Below are 17,059 nucleotides of genomic sequence, written 5' to 3' on the forward strand. Positions count from 1 at the left end.
ACGCTCTTCCACAATACATGCAATTCTGGGTGATTTTGCAAAGGAGAGAAAGATCCCGTGGTTTGCCAGATGTTCCCTCCAGGAATCACTGGCTCCAGCAGAGTAAGGAGTTGCTGCTAGAAAGGTCGGTGTAGCCATATGTGTTCTCCATGAAGCCAGGTTTTAGCGAGAGGGACAGACGGATGATGTCTTGCTTTGGTGGAGCTGACCCCACAGTCACACTGAGAGTTTGGCAATGCATTTACAATATATTTTACATGAATAACTTGAGGATGTGTCAACAGGCTAATAGCTGCTGGGGTTGTACCCCTTGGTGGTTATTGAGGGATGTGGATGGGGACAAAATTATAGGGAGGAAGTAAAATCGATCCATGGCAAAATCTGCCTTTTGTCCCCCAGACCAAAGTTTGCCATCACAACAGAGCAGCCTGGGCACAGCACTCTCTACTGATGATGATTCTTACCATAGTGCTATCCCAAGCAGCAAGTGGTGCTACCTTGAATTGGCCTCTGCCATCCCTGGCAGGAAACCAGAAGGAGGAAGAGTCAACCGAATGCCTCCCTGGGATAAACAGAATAGCATTTGTGCATTATTACTATAGTGGTGGTTGGCTATACTGTGTTTCCTATCACCAAACCCATGTCAGTTGGCTTCTGGAGAATGCACAAGATTCTAATGCATACAGTCAGAACATAAATGTCTGTATGCATACACACACACACACACAAACACACACACATATATATATATATTTGTAAGAAAAAGAATGTGCGTGTGTGAGCAAGTCAGGGGGAGGGGGAGGAGCAAAGGGAGAAGGAAGGAAGGAATCTATTTTTTATTGTTTGCCTTTACTTTTTGTGCATTTTATCTATCTATCTATCTATTTATTATTTATTTATTTCAATTAGCCATCATATAGTACATCATTAGTTTTTGATGTAGTGTTCAACGATTTATCAGTTGCCTATAACAGCCAATGCTCCAAGAGAGAGACTCTTAAGCAGGTTCCATGCTTGGTGTGGAGCCTGACCCACAGCTTGATCTCACAACTCTGAGATCATGACCTTAGCCAAAATCAAGAATTGGATGCTTAACCATCTGAGTCACCCTGGTGTCCCCATAATTTTTAGTGTTAATGGCAATCAATAATAACACTTTCATAATTCATTCTTTTCCCCATGAACACAGTTATAACTGGGCTTTTGGCCCCTGACAGTTATGGCAACATACTTCCCAATTTCTTCCCTCCTGATGCTTTTTTTCTTTAAGAATCTCTTCAGTACCAGGGAAGTTTTCACGTGGTAGAATGAGTCCTTGGGAACTGCTCCAGGGCCAGTCTGCAATGAGCTACCTAGGAGTTAAGGGTTTCCATTGAGTTTAACCATCATTTACTGTCTGAGAACGTCCTTGGGCTTGTCTGTCAGCTGGAGCCAGGGAATTACGGATGAAACACTCATGTCCTTTCTTCTAGTGGGGCTCACAGCCCAACAGTGGAGACAGAAACAAATAGAGAAAGAGAGTATGTCTTGCTGTACCTGGCAGAGTGGCTGTGGGGGCAGCCAAGAGAGGAAGATCTATACTGCACTTCTCAAACTCAATGCCCCCCAAATAAATAATCGAGTCAAAAAATGAGGAGAAGGGCACTTGGGTGGCTTGGTGGATTGGGCTGCTGCCTTTGGCTTGGGTCGTGGTTTCAGGGTCCTGGGATCAAGCCCTGCATTGGGCTTTCTGCATGGTGGGGAGCCTGCTTCCCCCCCTTTCTCTCTGCCTGACTCTCTGCCTGCTTGTGATCTCTCTCACTCTGTCAAATAAATAAATAAAATCTTTTAAAAATGGGGAAAAGACATGAACAGCACTTCTCCAAAGAAGACATACAAATGGTTAATAGAAATAGAATATGTTAGGTTAATAGAAATAGAATATGAAAAGATATTCAACATCACTAGCCATCAGGGAATTTAAAATCAAAACCACATTGAGATATCACCTTACACCAGTTAGAATGGCAAAGATTAACAAGGTGGGAAACAAAAAGTGTTGGCGAGGATGTGGGGAAAGGGGAACCCTCTTACACTGTTGGTGAGAATGCAAGCTGGTACAGCCACTTTGAAAAACAGTATGGAGGTTCCTCAAAATGTTAAAAATAGAGCTACCCTATGACCAAGCAATTGTACTACTAGGCATTTATCCCAAAGATACAGATGCAGTAGAAAGAAGGGGCACATGCAACCCAAAGTTCATAGTAGCAATATCGACAATAAGCAAACTGTAGAAGGAGCTGAGATGTCCTTCAAGAGATGAATGGATAAAGAAGATGTGGACCATATATACAATGGAACGTTACTCAGCCATCAGAAAGAATGAATACTTATAATTACTTTGACATGGATGAAACTGGAGGGTATTATGCAGAGTGCAATAAGTAAAGCAGAGAAAGACAATTATCTAGTTTCACTCATATGTGGAATATAAGGAATAGCATGAAGGACCATTGGGGAAGAGAGGGAAAACTGAATAGGAAGGAATCAGAGAGAGAGACAAACCATGAGGGACTTTGGACTCTGGGAAACAAACTGAGGGTTTCAGAAGGGAGGGGTTGAGGGCTGAGGTAGCTGGGTGATGGGGATTAAGAAGGGCATGTGTTGTAATAAGTACTGGATTGTGCATGCAACTGAGGAATCACTGAGCACTACATTAAAAACTAATGGTGTACTATATGCTGGCTAATTGACCATAATTAAAAAAATAAATAAACCCAGCATTGGAATCAGAGAGGGCTTCTTGGAGGAGGAGATGCCTTCATCTTATCATCCATCATGACTTCCATATAGTCAGTCAACAAATATTTATTGAATCCTCACATTATGTCTGGGCTGGGGCTAGGTGCTGGAGATGCAGAACAGCAAAGAAATCAGACAAGGTTCTTTGTTTTAATGGAGTTTCTGTTTTAATCTCAAGGAAACACAGAGGAGTCTCAAGAAAGAAAGATGAAATTTGAGGGAGAAGAGAGACTGGCATTAAGGTAGAGAGCAGAAAGGACAACAGAAATGCTCTGCTTTGTGTGCGCGGAGAACTACAGGAGCTTTCAGTCAATACTGGGACTGACAAACTGGGATTTCTGCAACATGTGGACAGTGAAAGAGAGGATCGTCATCCTTGTTGAACTACTAAATCAAATAATGCTGGGCCGAGCTGAGCACTGGTTTTTGAGTAGATGATGCCAGTTCCAACTCTCACAGAGGGCAAAGCAAAATCATTCTTTAATAATGAATGAGTCTCTGGGCTGAACACTGAATTAGATCTGATCTCAGCCACATGGCTGGCACCCTCCATTTGAACCTAAAATGTTAAATGCCAGAATAGATTTTCAGAGTTCCAAGTTGATTTTTATTACTAGAACAACTGAATGGGACTGGGAGTGACTTTCTAAGATGTCCCTGAGGTCCAGAATATTCAGAGAATCAAAAAAACTGGGTGTTGATATCAGTTTTTCATTCTGCAAGCATGTTGGGGGAGCCGTTGTGTGAGATGCTGTAGTAGATCCTAGCCCTTGAGGTGTCCTTTCTTGGGAGGCCTCCTTGTGTCTCTCACCCCTTCCCAACAGAGCTTACCCTTCCATCTCTGTGCTACTTCTGTTCTTTATATCTGTTCTGATCTCTTTGGTCATTTTATTTTCCCTCTGTATCTGACCTTAGACTGTGAGCTTCTCCAGTGCAGTTCTCCATCTCATTCAGCTTCCATCCTCCAGTGGCTTGAGAAAAGGCTGTGCAACATTCAGCTGAAGACTCACATTCTGGCAGGGGTCACAGGCATTGAAAGCAGGCATACACCGGGATCTTTCAGGGACTTGTGGACTTTCAGAGCAGTATGGGACTGGTAGGAAAGAATGCCTGGGGTTGCTTGGGTAATGAATGCTGTGAAGACATCTCAAGAGAGACGACATGCAAGTTGAGAGATGAAGAGGATTTTGCTGGGGAAAAGAAAAAAACGATCCCGTGAAACAGGAGGAGTTTTGGAAGAAGTACTGGGTGTTTATGGTACTCCTGCTAGTTTCACACCTCCTATAGCAGTGGGGTCTGGTACAGATGCTTACGGGATTGTGCTGGAAGCAGCGAACCTGGAGCTGACATCAGTTCTCACTCCCCATTATTTCTAACAGCCCATTTTACAGATGGGTACCCTAGGGCTGGGGAAGGGGAAATATGCAGTAAGAACAGAGCTGGCTACAAATTGCCAGTTTATAGTCCCGCCCTCAAATGTAGCTGCCTCCTGTTGCTGTGTTCTTTTGCCAGATGTAGTCTTGGAGTTTCCTGCAGGTGGGGAGAGGATTTCCTTTTGGATGATGTTCAAATAGGTCAGACATGTTACTTCCTTATCTACTGCTGTTGTTGTGAAGGAGCCAGCTGGGCCCTTGAATTTCCCAGATAAATGTGAACAGCAAGAGAAGACCGGGTCTCCTCTAATAATAAAGACCCTCCCCTTTCTTTCTTCTTCTTCTTTTTTTTTTTTTTTTCCTGTCTCTCTCTTCTTTTTCAGGTTTACATTAAAATTAGGCAATTTTACACTGAGTGGGACCAGGGCCTTAGTATATGGTCAAAGAGATCGGAAATGAGGAGGTTTGGGATGGCTGTAACTGTGGAAATTGTGTTTCTAGCTGGCTGTTTATCAGACTCCTGACTGTCCACTCCATAAATGCATACTTTATATCACACACACACACACACACACACACACATGATATTGCATATTGGTCCCGGGTTGTTCTTGGAAAAGATATTAATATGCAAATGAGAATTCAAATTGAATTATGCAAACAGATATGAAAATAAGACAGTAAGAAATAATTTAGCAGATCATGCCCCACCCCCACCCTTTGCAGAGGTGATGTATCACACAAAGTAGCATGAAAGAAGGGCTTTGAGTCTTATCAAACTCCAAACAAGAATCTTATTTTCAAGTCTTTCCTTATATCATGCTGGTCTAGTCCTCTCCTTAGGGGCAGGGCCATGAAAGAAAGCCTTCATTGGCTGAGCACTTAATATTTTCCTGGAAAATATATGATTGTCATATAATGCAACATTCACACAACACCATGAGGAGTGTACAATTATCGCTGTTACACAAGCGAGGAAACAAGAGCCCAGAGAAATTAATAGACAGTTTCTGAGGTCACTCAGCCATTAACAGGAAGACCTGGAATTTGCATGTGATTTGATTTAAGGATAAGTGGATGTGACCAATGTCCTCTTTCTCTCTCCATTCTTTTGTTTCTGTTTCCACAGTAGTTAGGCTCTGCTTTTCTGTCCCACGGATACCTCTGTAGCTGGAGGCTATGGCTGTCTTTGTTCATATCCAGTGGGGAAGAGAGAAAATTTTCAGGAAAGATGAAGGGTACTTCTGTTTCCCAGAATCTCTAGTAGATGTCTTACTGACTGATGGATTCATGCACTCATTATTGAAAGTCCATGATTCAAAATGGGGAAGAGTGGTGGTCCCACTTGGAAATCAGGATCCTGTTAGAAAAAGGAAATAAGGCTTGCTGTATAGGCAATCGCAGGTGCCTGCTAATGGTATCTGGAAGATTCCAGAGCTGAAGTGCATTTTAGAAATAAAAAATAGTGGCTGAGAGAGTATTTATTTATTTTCTAAAGACGTATAATTAACATACTATGTTACATTAGTTTCAGGTGTTCAATGTAACGACTCCACAATTCTATACATTTCTCAGTGCTCACATGATAAGCATTATTTTAATTCCCTTCACCTATTTCCTTCATCCCCCTGCCTACCTCTCCTCTGGCAACCAGTTTGTTCTCTGTATTTAAGAGTCTGTTTTATTTGTTTGTTTGTGTCTCTCTTTTTAAAAAAGATTTTACTAATTTATCTTAGAGGGGGGGGAAGAGAACACAAACAGGGGGAGGGGAAAAGGGAGAGGGAGACAGAGTATCTCAAGCAGACTCCCCAGTAAGCATGGAGCCCATGCAGGGCTTGATCTCATGACCCTGACTGAGATCATAACCTGAGCTGAATTCAGGAGTTGGATGCTCAACCGACTGAGCCACTCAGGTGCTGCGTTTGTCTTTTTTCTTTGTTCTTTTGTGTTGTTTAGTTGGCAAGAGTGTTCACCATGTAAGTCCTCAGTGACATATTTAAACTACTATGAATAAATTAACCCCCTTTTTACTAATGTGTTAGCTTTTCACATTACACAACGTTCCCATAATGCTTACATTACTATTGTCTTAGGGTGTTATTCAGATGCAGGTCTTATTCTCTCGATTTCACATGATAAGAGGTAACGTCGGGGAGCAGGGTGATAGAAACTCAAATGGAGATCTCTAAGTTCCTTCACTGGTCTTTTCACTAAAACACTGACGTTGAAACACTAGAAGTGCTTTCCAGTCAGTCCAAAACTGATATGATAAGGCAGTGTAAAATTCACCTGCCCCTCCTCTTCTAGGGAACATTCAGGGTGTGTTGGGAGCCAGTGTCAGTTGCTAGAAAGAACACAGACTCTGGCTTCAGAGGGCCCTGAGCCGGGGGCGGGGCTCCAGCTCCAACACATGTGGTCTGTGTGCCCCAGAGCAAGTTACTGGATCCCTGAAACTGGGGTTCCTCATCTTGTGAAGTGGAAGTGACCATGCCCACTGCACAGCCTGGGCGGAAGGAACACGTAGAATAGTGAGAACCCAGGGAAGTGTCTGCACAATGTAGACTTTAGTGAAATGTAGAAACTGAAGGTGATCTAAGGGTGATTGTCTCTGTTTTCCTGGTGCTGAGGAGGTCCCTGAGGTGGAGGCACTTTCAGTGCTGACGATGGCAATCTTGGACAAGCTGAAACTACCTCAGTCACAAAGGTGATATCCATGATTATTCTGAGGATGGAATGGCTGGGGAAAAGAGATGTCTTGAATCTTTGGTCAGGTAATTGGGTTTAAAATCAGAAATGGTAAGCCTGGGTGCTCCAAGTTTCCTCCTCTAAATGTTGACTATTAGGTTAGTGAGCCGAGAGACTGCCCGGGCTTGAATGGGACACCATGGTTGATGAGCCTAATCCAGCTGGAGGGAGTCTGAATAATTGGGAGATCCTCCGTGGGTGTGAAACTTCCGTGATCTCCAGAGAGTAGTCAGGCTGCTGACCTTGAAAAGTCCTTTCCTTCTCTGGGTCTCAGTTTCCTTTTTGGGAAAAAAGGGGCAAAACTGGGGAGCAAAGTAAGATCTATCTTTCTAGTTCTTTATAGTTCAGAGATTTTGATATCACCAGACCATGTGATCTTTACTACAGTTCAGCAAGGAAGATATCGTTACCCTCAACATTTGTTGTTCCCAGTTCACAGATGTGGAGAATGAGGAGCAAAAGAGATAGGACATCTTACCCAAAGCCATGCATCCAAGAAGTGATCCTGATGGAACAAACCTGGGATTTCGGACTCCAGAGCCCATTTTTTTTTCCCATGATGCCTCTCTGCCTAGCTGGGCACAAAGGCCCCTTTCTGCTTCACAGTCTCACGACACCAAAACCTAAATGTTCTACTGTTAATCTGAGGAATAAAGAACCGTGAAGTCAATGTCTTGAGTTAAGTGCCTTGGCCAAATATATTTTGGTGGGGGGCACTTTCTATCTTCTGTTTGTTGTTTTCAAGCAGAGGGAAAATTTGACAAGGGTTCCTTTCCCCATCAGGAAAACACAACAACTCGAACCTCTGTGGAACAAGAAAGCTGGAAGGTTTTAGGGTCAGTGGCCACTTTGAGTAGAAGTTAGCAGAATGGACACAGCTTGTGTAAGTAAGGCTGTCACTCTGGCAAAGTTTTAATTTAGGAGAAAAGTAACTACTCATGTACACATATACTTTCTCTCTCTTCTCCAGCACACAAGTATGTATGTGTGCATGGCAAGCAAACACACACACACACACACACACACACACACGGAAAGAATCCAAAGATCCAAAGAATCCTCTGGAAAGGAGAGTTAATTGGTTCTAAAAACAACACCATCAACAAAAGCAGCAACACACGTGACCAGGCTTCTGAAGTGTCAGCAGGAAGTCTCGCCCATGAATTCTTAGTTGCAAGGTAAACTTTTATTTCAGTACAACATGTTTTATAGTGCCATAAAAGAGGAGAGTCAATAGCTCTATCTAGTATCAACAGAACCAAGAAAATACTGATTCTGTGTTGTTTGAAGGGCAAGGGAATATGAATACTTAGCCTTAATAAAATAGTTGGAAATCTTAAAGTATGACTTCTGGTTTTGCCCAGGAAAACTGAGGTGGCCAAAGTGATGTCTACAATGCCCGATTACTTCTTCTGTGAGTATGTAAACCCTGGGAATAGAGATGATATTTTTATTAGAGAATTTTGAGGTGTCTTATTTTCTCCAATTCTTCTGAACTTTGAGGTTCACTAATTGAGTAAATATGGATTTGTGCAAGGCTGGATTGCAGACCCTAGTGATTTGGTCTGAATAAGGAAAGGGGACCAGGTCCGAACAGGACTCCAAGTTTGACATGTGGGAGCTACCTAGATATATCTCCAATATATCCATTTCTTCCATCACCACTACCCAGGCCCCAGTTTAAGATATCATTGCTTCCTGAGTCAGCTTCCTGTTTTACATTCTTCCTTTGTGTGTGGAGTGTTTTTTGCGAAATGAAAAAGTGATGACCCAGGACTCTCTGTCTGGACTGAAAGATTTGCCAGTTTCTTGTTGACCTAGAACAGAGCCCAAGCTCCCATAAAAAACTGTGGGCCAGCCCCCTGCTTCTCCTCCCTCCCTTCCCACTTCTCTTTCCACTTTGGCCTTGCTGATATCCCTTTTGTTCTTTTTTTTTTTTTTTCCCAATTTATTTATTTTCAGAAAAACAGTATTCATTATTTTTTCACCACACCCAGTGCTCCATGCAAGCCGTGTCCTCTATAATACCCACCACCTGGTACCCCAACCGCCCACCCCCCCGCCACTTCAAACCCCTCAGATTGTTTTTCAGAGTCCATAGTCTCTCATGGTTCACCTCCCCTTCCAGTTTACCCAAAAGCACATACCCTCCCCAATGTCCATAATCCCTTTTGTTCTTGAAGCACACTGTTTCTTCTCTTGTGTCTAGGTGTTGTATGTACCTCTTCTAAGGAAATGTTCAAGTCTATGCAAGTTATACATGGATGGACTTTAAATGGTCAACTAGACATTTTTTAAAAATAATTTTTGGGAAAGATTTTATTTATCTATTTGACAGAGAGAGTGAGAGTGAGAGCGGAACACAAGTAGGAGGAGAGAGAGAAGGAAAACAGGCTTCCGGATGAGCAGGGAGCCTCATGTGGGTCTCAGTCCCAGGGCCCTCGCATTATGACCTGAGCCAAAGCCAGATGCTTAATGACTGAGCCACCCAGGCACCCCTCATCTAGACTTTTTGGTTTCAGTCATGGCTGTGTGGTGAGGTACAGGGCAAGTGGCACTCTGTTTAACAAATGATTTTAAGGCAGTCTTTTTTCTCTCCTTCCTAAAACTATTTCTTGGTTCATGTAACTAGGGAGGCAGCTGACTTCATGAATAGGTAAATCCAGGTCTCTCATTAGGTTGACTTTATTATTCACTACTTTTGAGGGTGAAAGAATATTTCCTTTAATTATTATAGCAGAACCATAGGTAAAAACGGAGATAGTCCCAGTGATTGGAGAAGTATGTCTTTGGATTACTCTTTTACCCTCTCTCTCCCTCTCTTTTTGCTTTTCTCTTAGACCATATTTTCAGTTAGGCTGCTCCCACAAGGTGACTATAATCTGCCCTAACAGTATCTTGGTTGTTGTGGCCACAGGGAGAGGTGCTCTGCTTAGGCAGGCCTGGTCACCTGTCCACCCCTAGAATCAACCCACCTGAATGACAGAAGCTGTGAGTGGGGGTGTGGTGGTTCCTCATAATGGAAGTCAGGTGTTTATTCCTTTGTAGACGGAAACAGTGCTGGGCAATCAGAGCAATAAATGTGAACACACCTTTGGTTGCTGTGATGTGGCATACAAAAAAGGCTAAATAACATATCAAAAAGTGCTGCACATTTTGATGACTTCTTTAAAGTGGGAGAGTCTTTGGTTCCAAATAAAATGTTTCAAGTTTCCCTAAAAAGCCAGCAATGGTTAATGAGGGGAAAGCTTGTGTGGGGTATATGAGAGCTCTGGGCTACCGTTGTGATTTTTCTGTAAATATAAAACTATCCTAAAATGAAAATTTACTTTAAAAATAGTGACTAGTTGGAAAATGTGTCTTATTACAGCAAGTCGATGCACATCCCACAGCTGTCACAGAAAGATGATAAAGTTACTTACTTCGTAAGGGAAAGGAAGAGAGAGACTCCATCCTTAATGGTGGCAATAAATATACAGAAACAGAACATATATTTGTACAGGGTGGTGGAAATGGAAAGAACTGAAAAAAAAATTCAGTTTAATTTACGATAGTTTAAGAAATGGTCTCTTCTTGTTCTGTACCTCTGTACTTGTAAGAGAAGGCAAAGTGGAGACCCAAGACTGATTCAGCACTTGAGTTGAGTTTATGCATAACTTTGTTTATATCAGTTGGGTGAGCCTGGTGATGGGTATTATGGAGGGCACATCCTGCAAGGAGTACTGGGTGTGGTGCATGAACAATGAATGCTGGAACACTGAAAAGAAATAAAATAAAATAAAATAAAATGAAAAAAATTTGCTTATATCAGCTAAACTACTTGTAATTATGTCACTTCATTATTATATAAACTGATGATATATGAATACAAAATAAGAATTGATATGTCTTTGAAATTGAAACTAAATACTCTGGAAAGACTTGATAAAGGCAACATTTTCACAAAATTGTTGCTGAGTTAGGCATGATTGAGACAACTATAAATCATGGCAGAAAACATTCATAGGAATCTACAAGGGATCTGTACTATTTCTCCCCAAGTGTTTGAAGTCTCTCCACTCCAAGGAAAGATCAGGGCTTGTAGACCATGTGTAATGGGTATGTTTACAGAAGACACATGATTTGGTCTCCAATCCCTGACCCATAAATAAAAAACCATTGACCTTACATTAAAAAGTTGGTGACTAAATGAACACTTATATATTTTCAATGAAAATAAAACATGCAAAAGATGTGTACCCATTTTAACAATTTTTTTCAATTAACTAGCCAACTTTGGGACCCATTCATATTGAATAAAAGGTTCTGTTGTGTTGGTAAATTGCAATAAATAAGAAAAACTTAGTTGTTGAGTTCTTTCTGACTTACAAAAACTCTTCTGGATGTGGTGCATTTTCTCTGACTGCAATTAACCTCAGGATCAGTGTGTTTTTCTTGATGGCATGAAGCAGAAGTTTATAGACATATGGGAATTATTGGTTTGTAAGAAATAAATTTCTGTGTTTTAAAACAAATCCTCTACCCTCATTACTTAGAAAGTATATTGTTTCTCCCACATGGGTTTGAAGTGAGAAAAATAGATTATTTGAGCTGATGTATGTCCTAGAAGTGTAGAAGTCACAAAACTCTTATGGCTTTTGTACTTTTAGGAACTTTTACTGTCATAGGCTTGATTCTGGAATGGACCTAGTATGTCCAATTTTTTTTTTTTTTTTGTATGGATCACTCACTCTGTTGATCACCGTTATGAAATTCTGTTATGCTACCCCTTTCCCTCCTGACTAATAATTGTGCTGACCCTCTCCCCCCCTCTTTCTTGCCACCAGTGAGGGGTCCTTAGATAGTATATACTTCTTTGAAGGAAGGTCTGGATTTGCTGCTTTTGAAATAGTAGCACCTTAGCAAGGTGCTTAGCAAGACTATTTCCTATGCATATACTTTTATTTGGTTTACAAGTGTTTGCAGATACATTATCTCATTTGAGCCATGTAACAAATCTCTTAACCTCCCTTTTTATAGTTGAGAAAACTGAAATTCAAAGTCTGGAAGTCATTTGTTTGAAATTCCTTAATTAGGTATCAGAAGACCTGGTGTTTGGTTTAGGAAATTTTGATTTCAAACCCAATGCTTCTTTCTGAATCCCCAACTTAAACATGAGGCATTCTTCTTTATTTGTTCCTTTCGGATTACTCACGTCACACAAATCTTTTATTACCTTTTATTAATTTACTTAACAAAGAGTTTATGAGCATTAATTGTATGTGAAGAAATTGCCTAAAAATAGACTTATGCATTATTAAAAAAAAAACACATAAAACCTAGAAGCCCCCTTCTGGGGAGGGATGGGACCAAGATGTGACCACAAAAAATGCTCACACGCTTGAGGTTCACCCTTGAAACTCCCCATCTGTGCTTTTCGCATGCATCCCACATAGCATGCGAAGCTCAGAGAAGCATAAATATCCATTTTAGCATGCTGCCATGGGTTAATCGTACAATTATCAGTAAGCAATATGATGGTGTGAACATGTGCTCCTGATAATTGCCACCATTTCCCATGGAGTGAGCGTGTATTTATTTACCACATTATTACTGCAAAAAATGTGTGTGATTTTGCTGGTAACTATGTAATTAACTTGTACCTCACTGGGTTATTTTAGCTAGAGCTGCATCTGGTGACTTCTAAAGAGCTGTTAGGAACAATGCAGAGCACGCCTTGTGGTTCTGTCCACGAGAATGCTTATATGTAGAGCATATTTGTAGTTGATTAATTTTGAGCCAACTGTTGGTGTGGATTTCAATTTATTGTGGGCTTGTGCCAGAGAATATGTGCTTCGATAGAAAACATCACTTCTTTCTCTGTTGATTCCATAAAACTGTTTTCCACCGATCACATTACTCTACTCATTCAAATATCTGTTGGATTTGCTGAACATAAAGCAACAACCTACCTCTCCTTTATACATTTCATAAATGGTAAGGTTTGCAGTGCAGTTTTATGGATGTGTAACTTAGCCACCCTGGAATGAGGCTCTTTGCAGGTCCCATTTCTCACAGTCTTTTCTTTACATATCTGAGTGACTGAACCAACCATTACTTTGATGTGTATGTCTAATGTAATATTTCAAAAAAATATTTTATTGACTTATTTGAAAGAGAGAGAGAAAGAGCGTGAGTAAGAGGTAGGAGCCGACTTCTCGCTGAGCAGGGAGCCTGATGCAGGACTTGATCCCAGGACCCTGGGATCATGACCTGAGTTGAAGGCAGATGCTTGACTGACTGAGCCACCCAGGTGCCTCTGTTTAATGTAAGATTGCTATCATAAAGAACACTGGAAAGTAGAAGAGAAAAGCTTTGCCCTTTTTTCTGTTTTATTAACTCAGTGGCCATTAGCATTTGGTATATTTCCTTCCAGTCTTTTTTCTTGCACACTTTTTATCTTAAAAAAAATTGTCAGTAACCACATTAGGCAGAAGATTTGATAATCTTTTGTTTTTCTTATTGCTATATCTTTATTTTTGTACTCCAACATAGTCTTATAATAATAAAACCTTTAGAAAAGAAATGGATAGGTACTTTTTCCTATATCTCTAGATAAATATGGCTTAAAACTCTGGACTTACACATCAACCAAATGTAAGGGGGTTCTGGGAGGTAGAGAAAAGTAGGCAGAATGGGTTAAGAACCTCAAGACTCAGGGAATGTCATGGCAATCAGTTCTCTGGATTTTCTTTTTTGCCTTGTGTCTCCTAGACTGGGTGCTGGAGAACCTCATACTGAAATTCCAGTGTAATCAGATAGAAAGTCCCCAAGCACAGACTGCTTTCTCTAAGAAAGGATAGCCTAGAAATAAAGAAAACTTTTAAACACTGGTTACCAAATACCACAAGAAAATATTAGCTTCATGCCATCTTATTAACCGAGGTTGTGTGGGAGGTTTTGACTACCACCCTCACCTAGGTGGGGTGGTGTCAGAGAAGGCTATGTAGGGATCTGGCACTTCTACAGTTGCTGGGCAATGTTGAGCAACCCCACACACCTTGTACTGCTCATTGCCTGCCAGAGTGGTCAGAGGCCGAAGTGTCATGTCCACCCAGAAGGAAGGAAGTCTCCTTCCCTCTACCTGGGTGTCAATAGAGGACAAGGGGGTAGACCAGGACTTCTACTTCCATCCAGCAGATGACGTGGTATCTCCCTTTTCCCTCTGGCTTGGTATCAGAAGAAGCCTGCTAAAGCAGAAGATTTAAATAAGACAAGGAGTCTTATAATCCAAAATATCCAGGATTCAGTAAGAAAAAAAAAATCACTTAAAAGAACGAGGAAATTATTGAATGAGAAAAAAACAGTCATGAGATATCAATACCTAGATGACTAAGATGTTAGAATTATCTGGCAAGAATTTTAAAGCAGTCATGAAAGTGCTTTCACGAACAATGAAAAACGTGATTAAAAAAGTAAAATAAAAACCGGAAAGGGACACCTGGGTGGCTCAGTTGGTTGGACGACTGCCTTCAGCTCAGGTCATGATCCTGGAGTCCTGGGATCGAGTCCCGCATCAGGCTCCCAGCTCCACAGGGAGTCTGCTTCTCCCTCTGACCTTCTCCTCGCTCATGCTCTCTCTCACTGTCTCTCTCTCAAATAAATAAATAAAATCTTAAAAAAAAAAAAAACGGAAAGTGTCGGTGTAGAATAATCAAATGGAAATGTTAGAACAGAAAAATAAAGTATCTCAAAAACAAAAAACAAAAAGCCACAACCAAACCAAACAAAAACAAAAACGAAAACAAAAACAAAAAAACAAAGAACTCAACAGTAAAATGAAGGGATTGGCAAACTAAATAGTAAAACCTTAAGATAGAACAACAGAAATTACCTAGTCTAAACAGAAAGAAAATAGAATTAAAAGAAAAAAGAAAAGCTGAGACTCAGGGATGTGTGGGACTAAAGTAAAAGATCTGACATCCATAACATTGGCATCTCAGAAAGAGAGGAGAGAGGAGGGGGAACTGAGAAACTATCTGAAGAAATGATGGCTAAATTTCCCAGATTAGATAAAAGATAAACCTATGGATTCAGGATGCCGAGTCAACTTGAACAGGATGAACACAAAGACACGTATCTCAAGATGTATCATAATAAAACTTCTGGAAGCTGGGGTCCCTGGTTGGCTCAGTCATTTGGGTGTCTGGTTTCGGCTTGGGTCATGATCTCAGGTTCTGGGATAGAGTCCTGCGTCAGGCTACCTGCTCACTGGGGAGTCTGCTTCTCTTTCTCCCGCTCCCTTTGCCCCCACCTTGTGTTCTCTCTCTCTCTCAAATAAATAAATAAATAAAATCTTTAAAAAAGTATTTATTAAAAAAAAAAAACACTTCTGGAAACATAGAATCTTGAATTCAGCGAGAGAGATCTGACAGTTACTTCTAGGGGGAAATGATGTGAATGACAAAACATTTCTCATCAGAAACCATCTCCATGGTCAGAAGGAAGTGGCGTCTTGTGTCTAAGCACTGAAGGACAGGAACTCTTAACCCAGGATGCTATACCCCGAGTATAGCAGACCAGAAGGGAAATAAAGATATGCTAAGGTGAAAGACAATTTAGAGAATTTGTCATTAGCAAAGCAAATTCTCTAAAGGAATGCTGCTCCACAGAAAGTAAATGGTAAAGGCAAGAACGTGTGTTAACACGATGGGCTTTCTTTCTCCCCCTGAGAGATTTCAGTTATGTTTAATGGTTGAAGCCAAAATGAGAACACTGTCTGATGTGGTTCTTGAAGGCTATCAAAGTAGAGAGTGTTTAAAGCTACTGTTTTATTGACAGCAGAGGGTGAAAAGGAGTAAAAGGGGCTCCTGGGTGGCTCAGTGGGTTAAAGCCTCTGCCTTTGGCTCAGGTCATGATCTCAGGGTCCTGGGATCGAGCCCTGTGTCGGGCTCTCTGCTCAGCAGGGAGCCTGCTTCCCTTTCTATCTCTCTGCCTGACTCTCTGCCTACTTGTGATCTCTGTCTGTCAAATGAATAAATAAAATTTTTTTTGTTTGTTTTTGAACTGTGAATTTATTTTTTTTAATTAAATTTATTTATTTTCCGCATAACTGTATTCATTATTTTTTCACCACACCCAGTGCTCCATGCAATCCATGCCCTCTATTATACCCACCACCTGGTACCCCAACCTCTCACCCCCCCTGCCACTTCAAACCCCTCAGATTGTTTTTCAGAGTTCATAGTCTCTCATGGTTCACCTCCCCTTCCAATTTCCCCCAACTCCCTTCTCCTCTCTAACTCCCCATGTCCTCCATGCTATTTGTTATGCTCCACAAATAAGTGAAACCATATGATAATTGACTCTCTCTGCTTGACTTATTTCACTCAGCATAATCTCTTCCAGTCCCGTCCATGTTGCTACAAAAGTTGGGTATTCGTCCTTTCTGATGGAGGCATAATACTCCATAGTGTATATGGGCCACATCTTCCTTATCCATTCATCCGTTGAAGGGCATCTTAGTTCTTTCCATAGTTTGGCGACCGTGGCCATTGCTGCTATAAACATTGGGGTACAGATGGCCCTTCTTTTCACGACATCTGTATCTTTGGGGTAAATACCCAGGAGTGCAATTGCAGGGTTATAGGGAAGTTGTATTTTTAATTTCTTAAGGAATCTCCACACTGTTCTCCAAAGAGGCTGCACCAACCTACATTCCCAAAAATAAAATCTTTAAAAAGAAAATAGAGGCATGTGAGTAGGAGGGGGAAATATAAGGGAGATCTCCATAGTGAGTGAAGAGTTCTGTGACTGCAACGGTGCTTACGGGATTCTAGGCATGTGATAACAAAGTGTAGAACTGCATACACATAATGTACTTCTGGCCATTTCCTGGTTTTGCTAGAGTTTGACATAGTTACATAATATGAGGCATAATATGAGGCATTAGGGAAAACTGGGTGAATGGTACACAATACCTCTTTGCCCTATCTCAAATCTCTAATTTAGAGAGTTAATAATTACAAATCATTAGTCTATAATTTTTTCAAAATAGAAAGTTTTAAAAAGTGAAGGGGATAGTGAATGAATAAACAAATATCGATGCATCCATATTAAAATTCCATCCAGCATCAGCTTGGATGAATCTTTAATGGGTTATGCTGAATGAAGAAAGGCGT

Source organism: Neovison vison, chromosome 4 (genome assembly GCF_020171115.1).
Source record: "Neovison vison isolate M4711 chromosome 4, ASM_NN_V1, whole genome shotgun sequence".
Taxonomy (NCBI): domain Eukaryota; kingdom Metazoa; phylum Chordata; class Mammalia; order Carnivora; family Mustelidae; genus Neogale; species Neogale vison.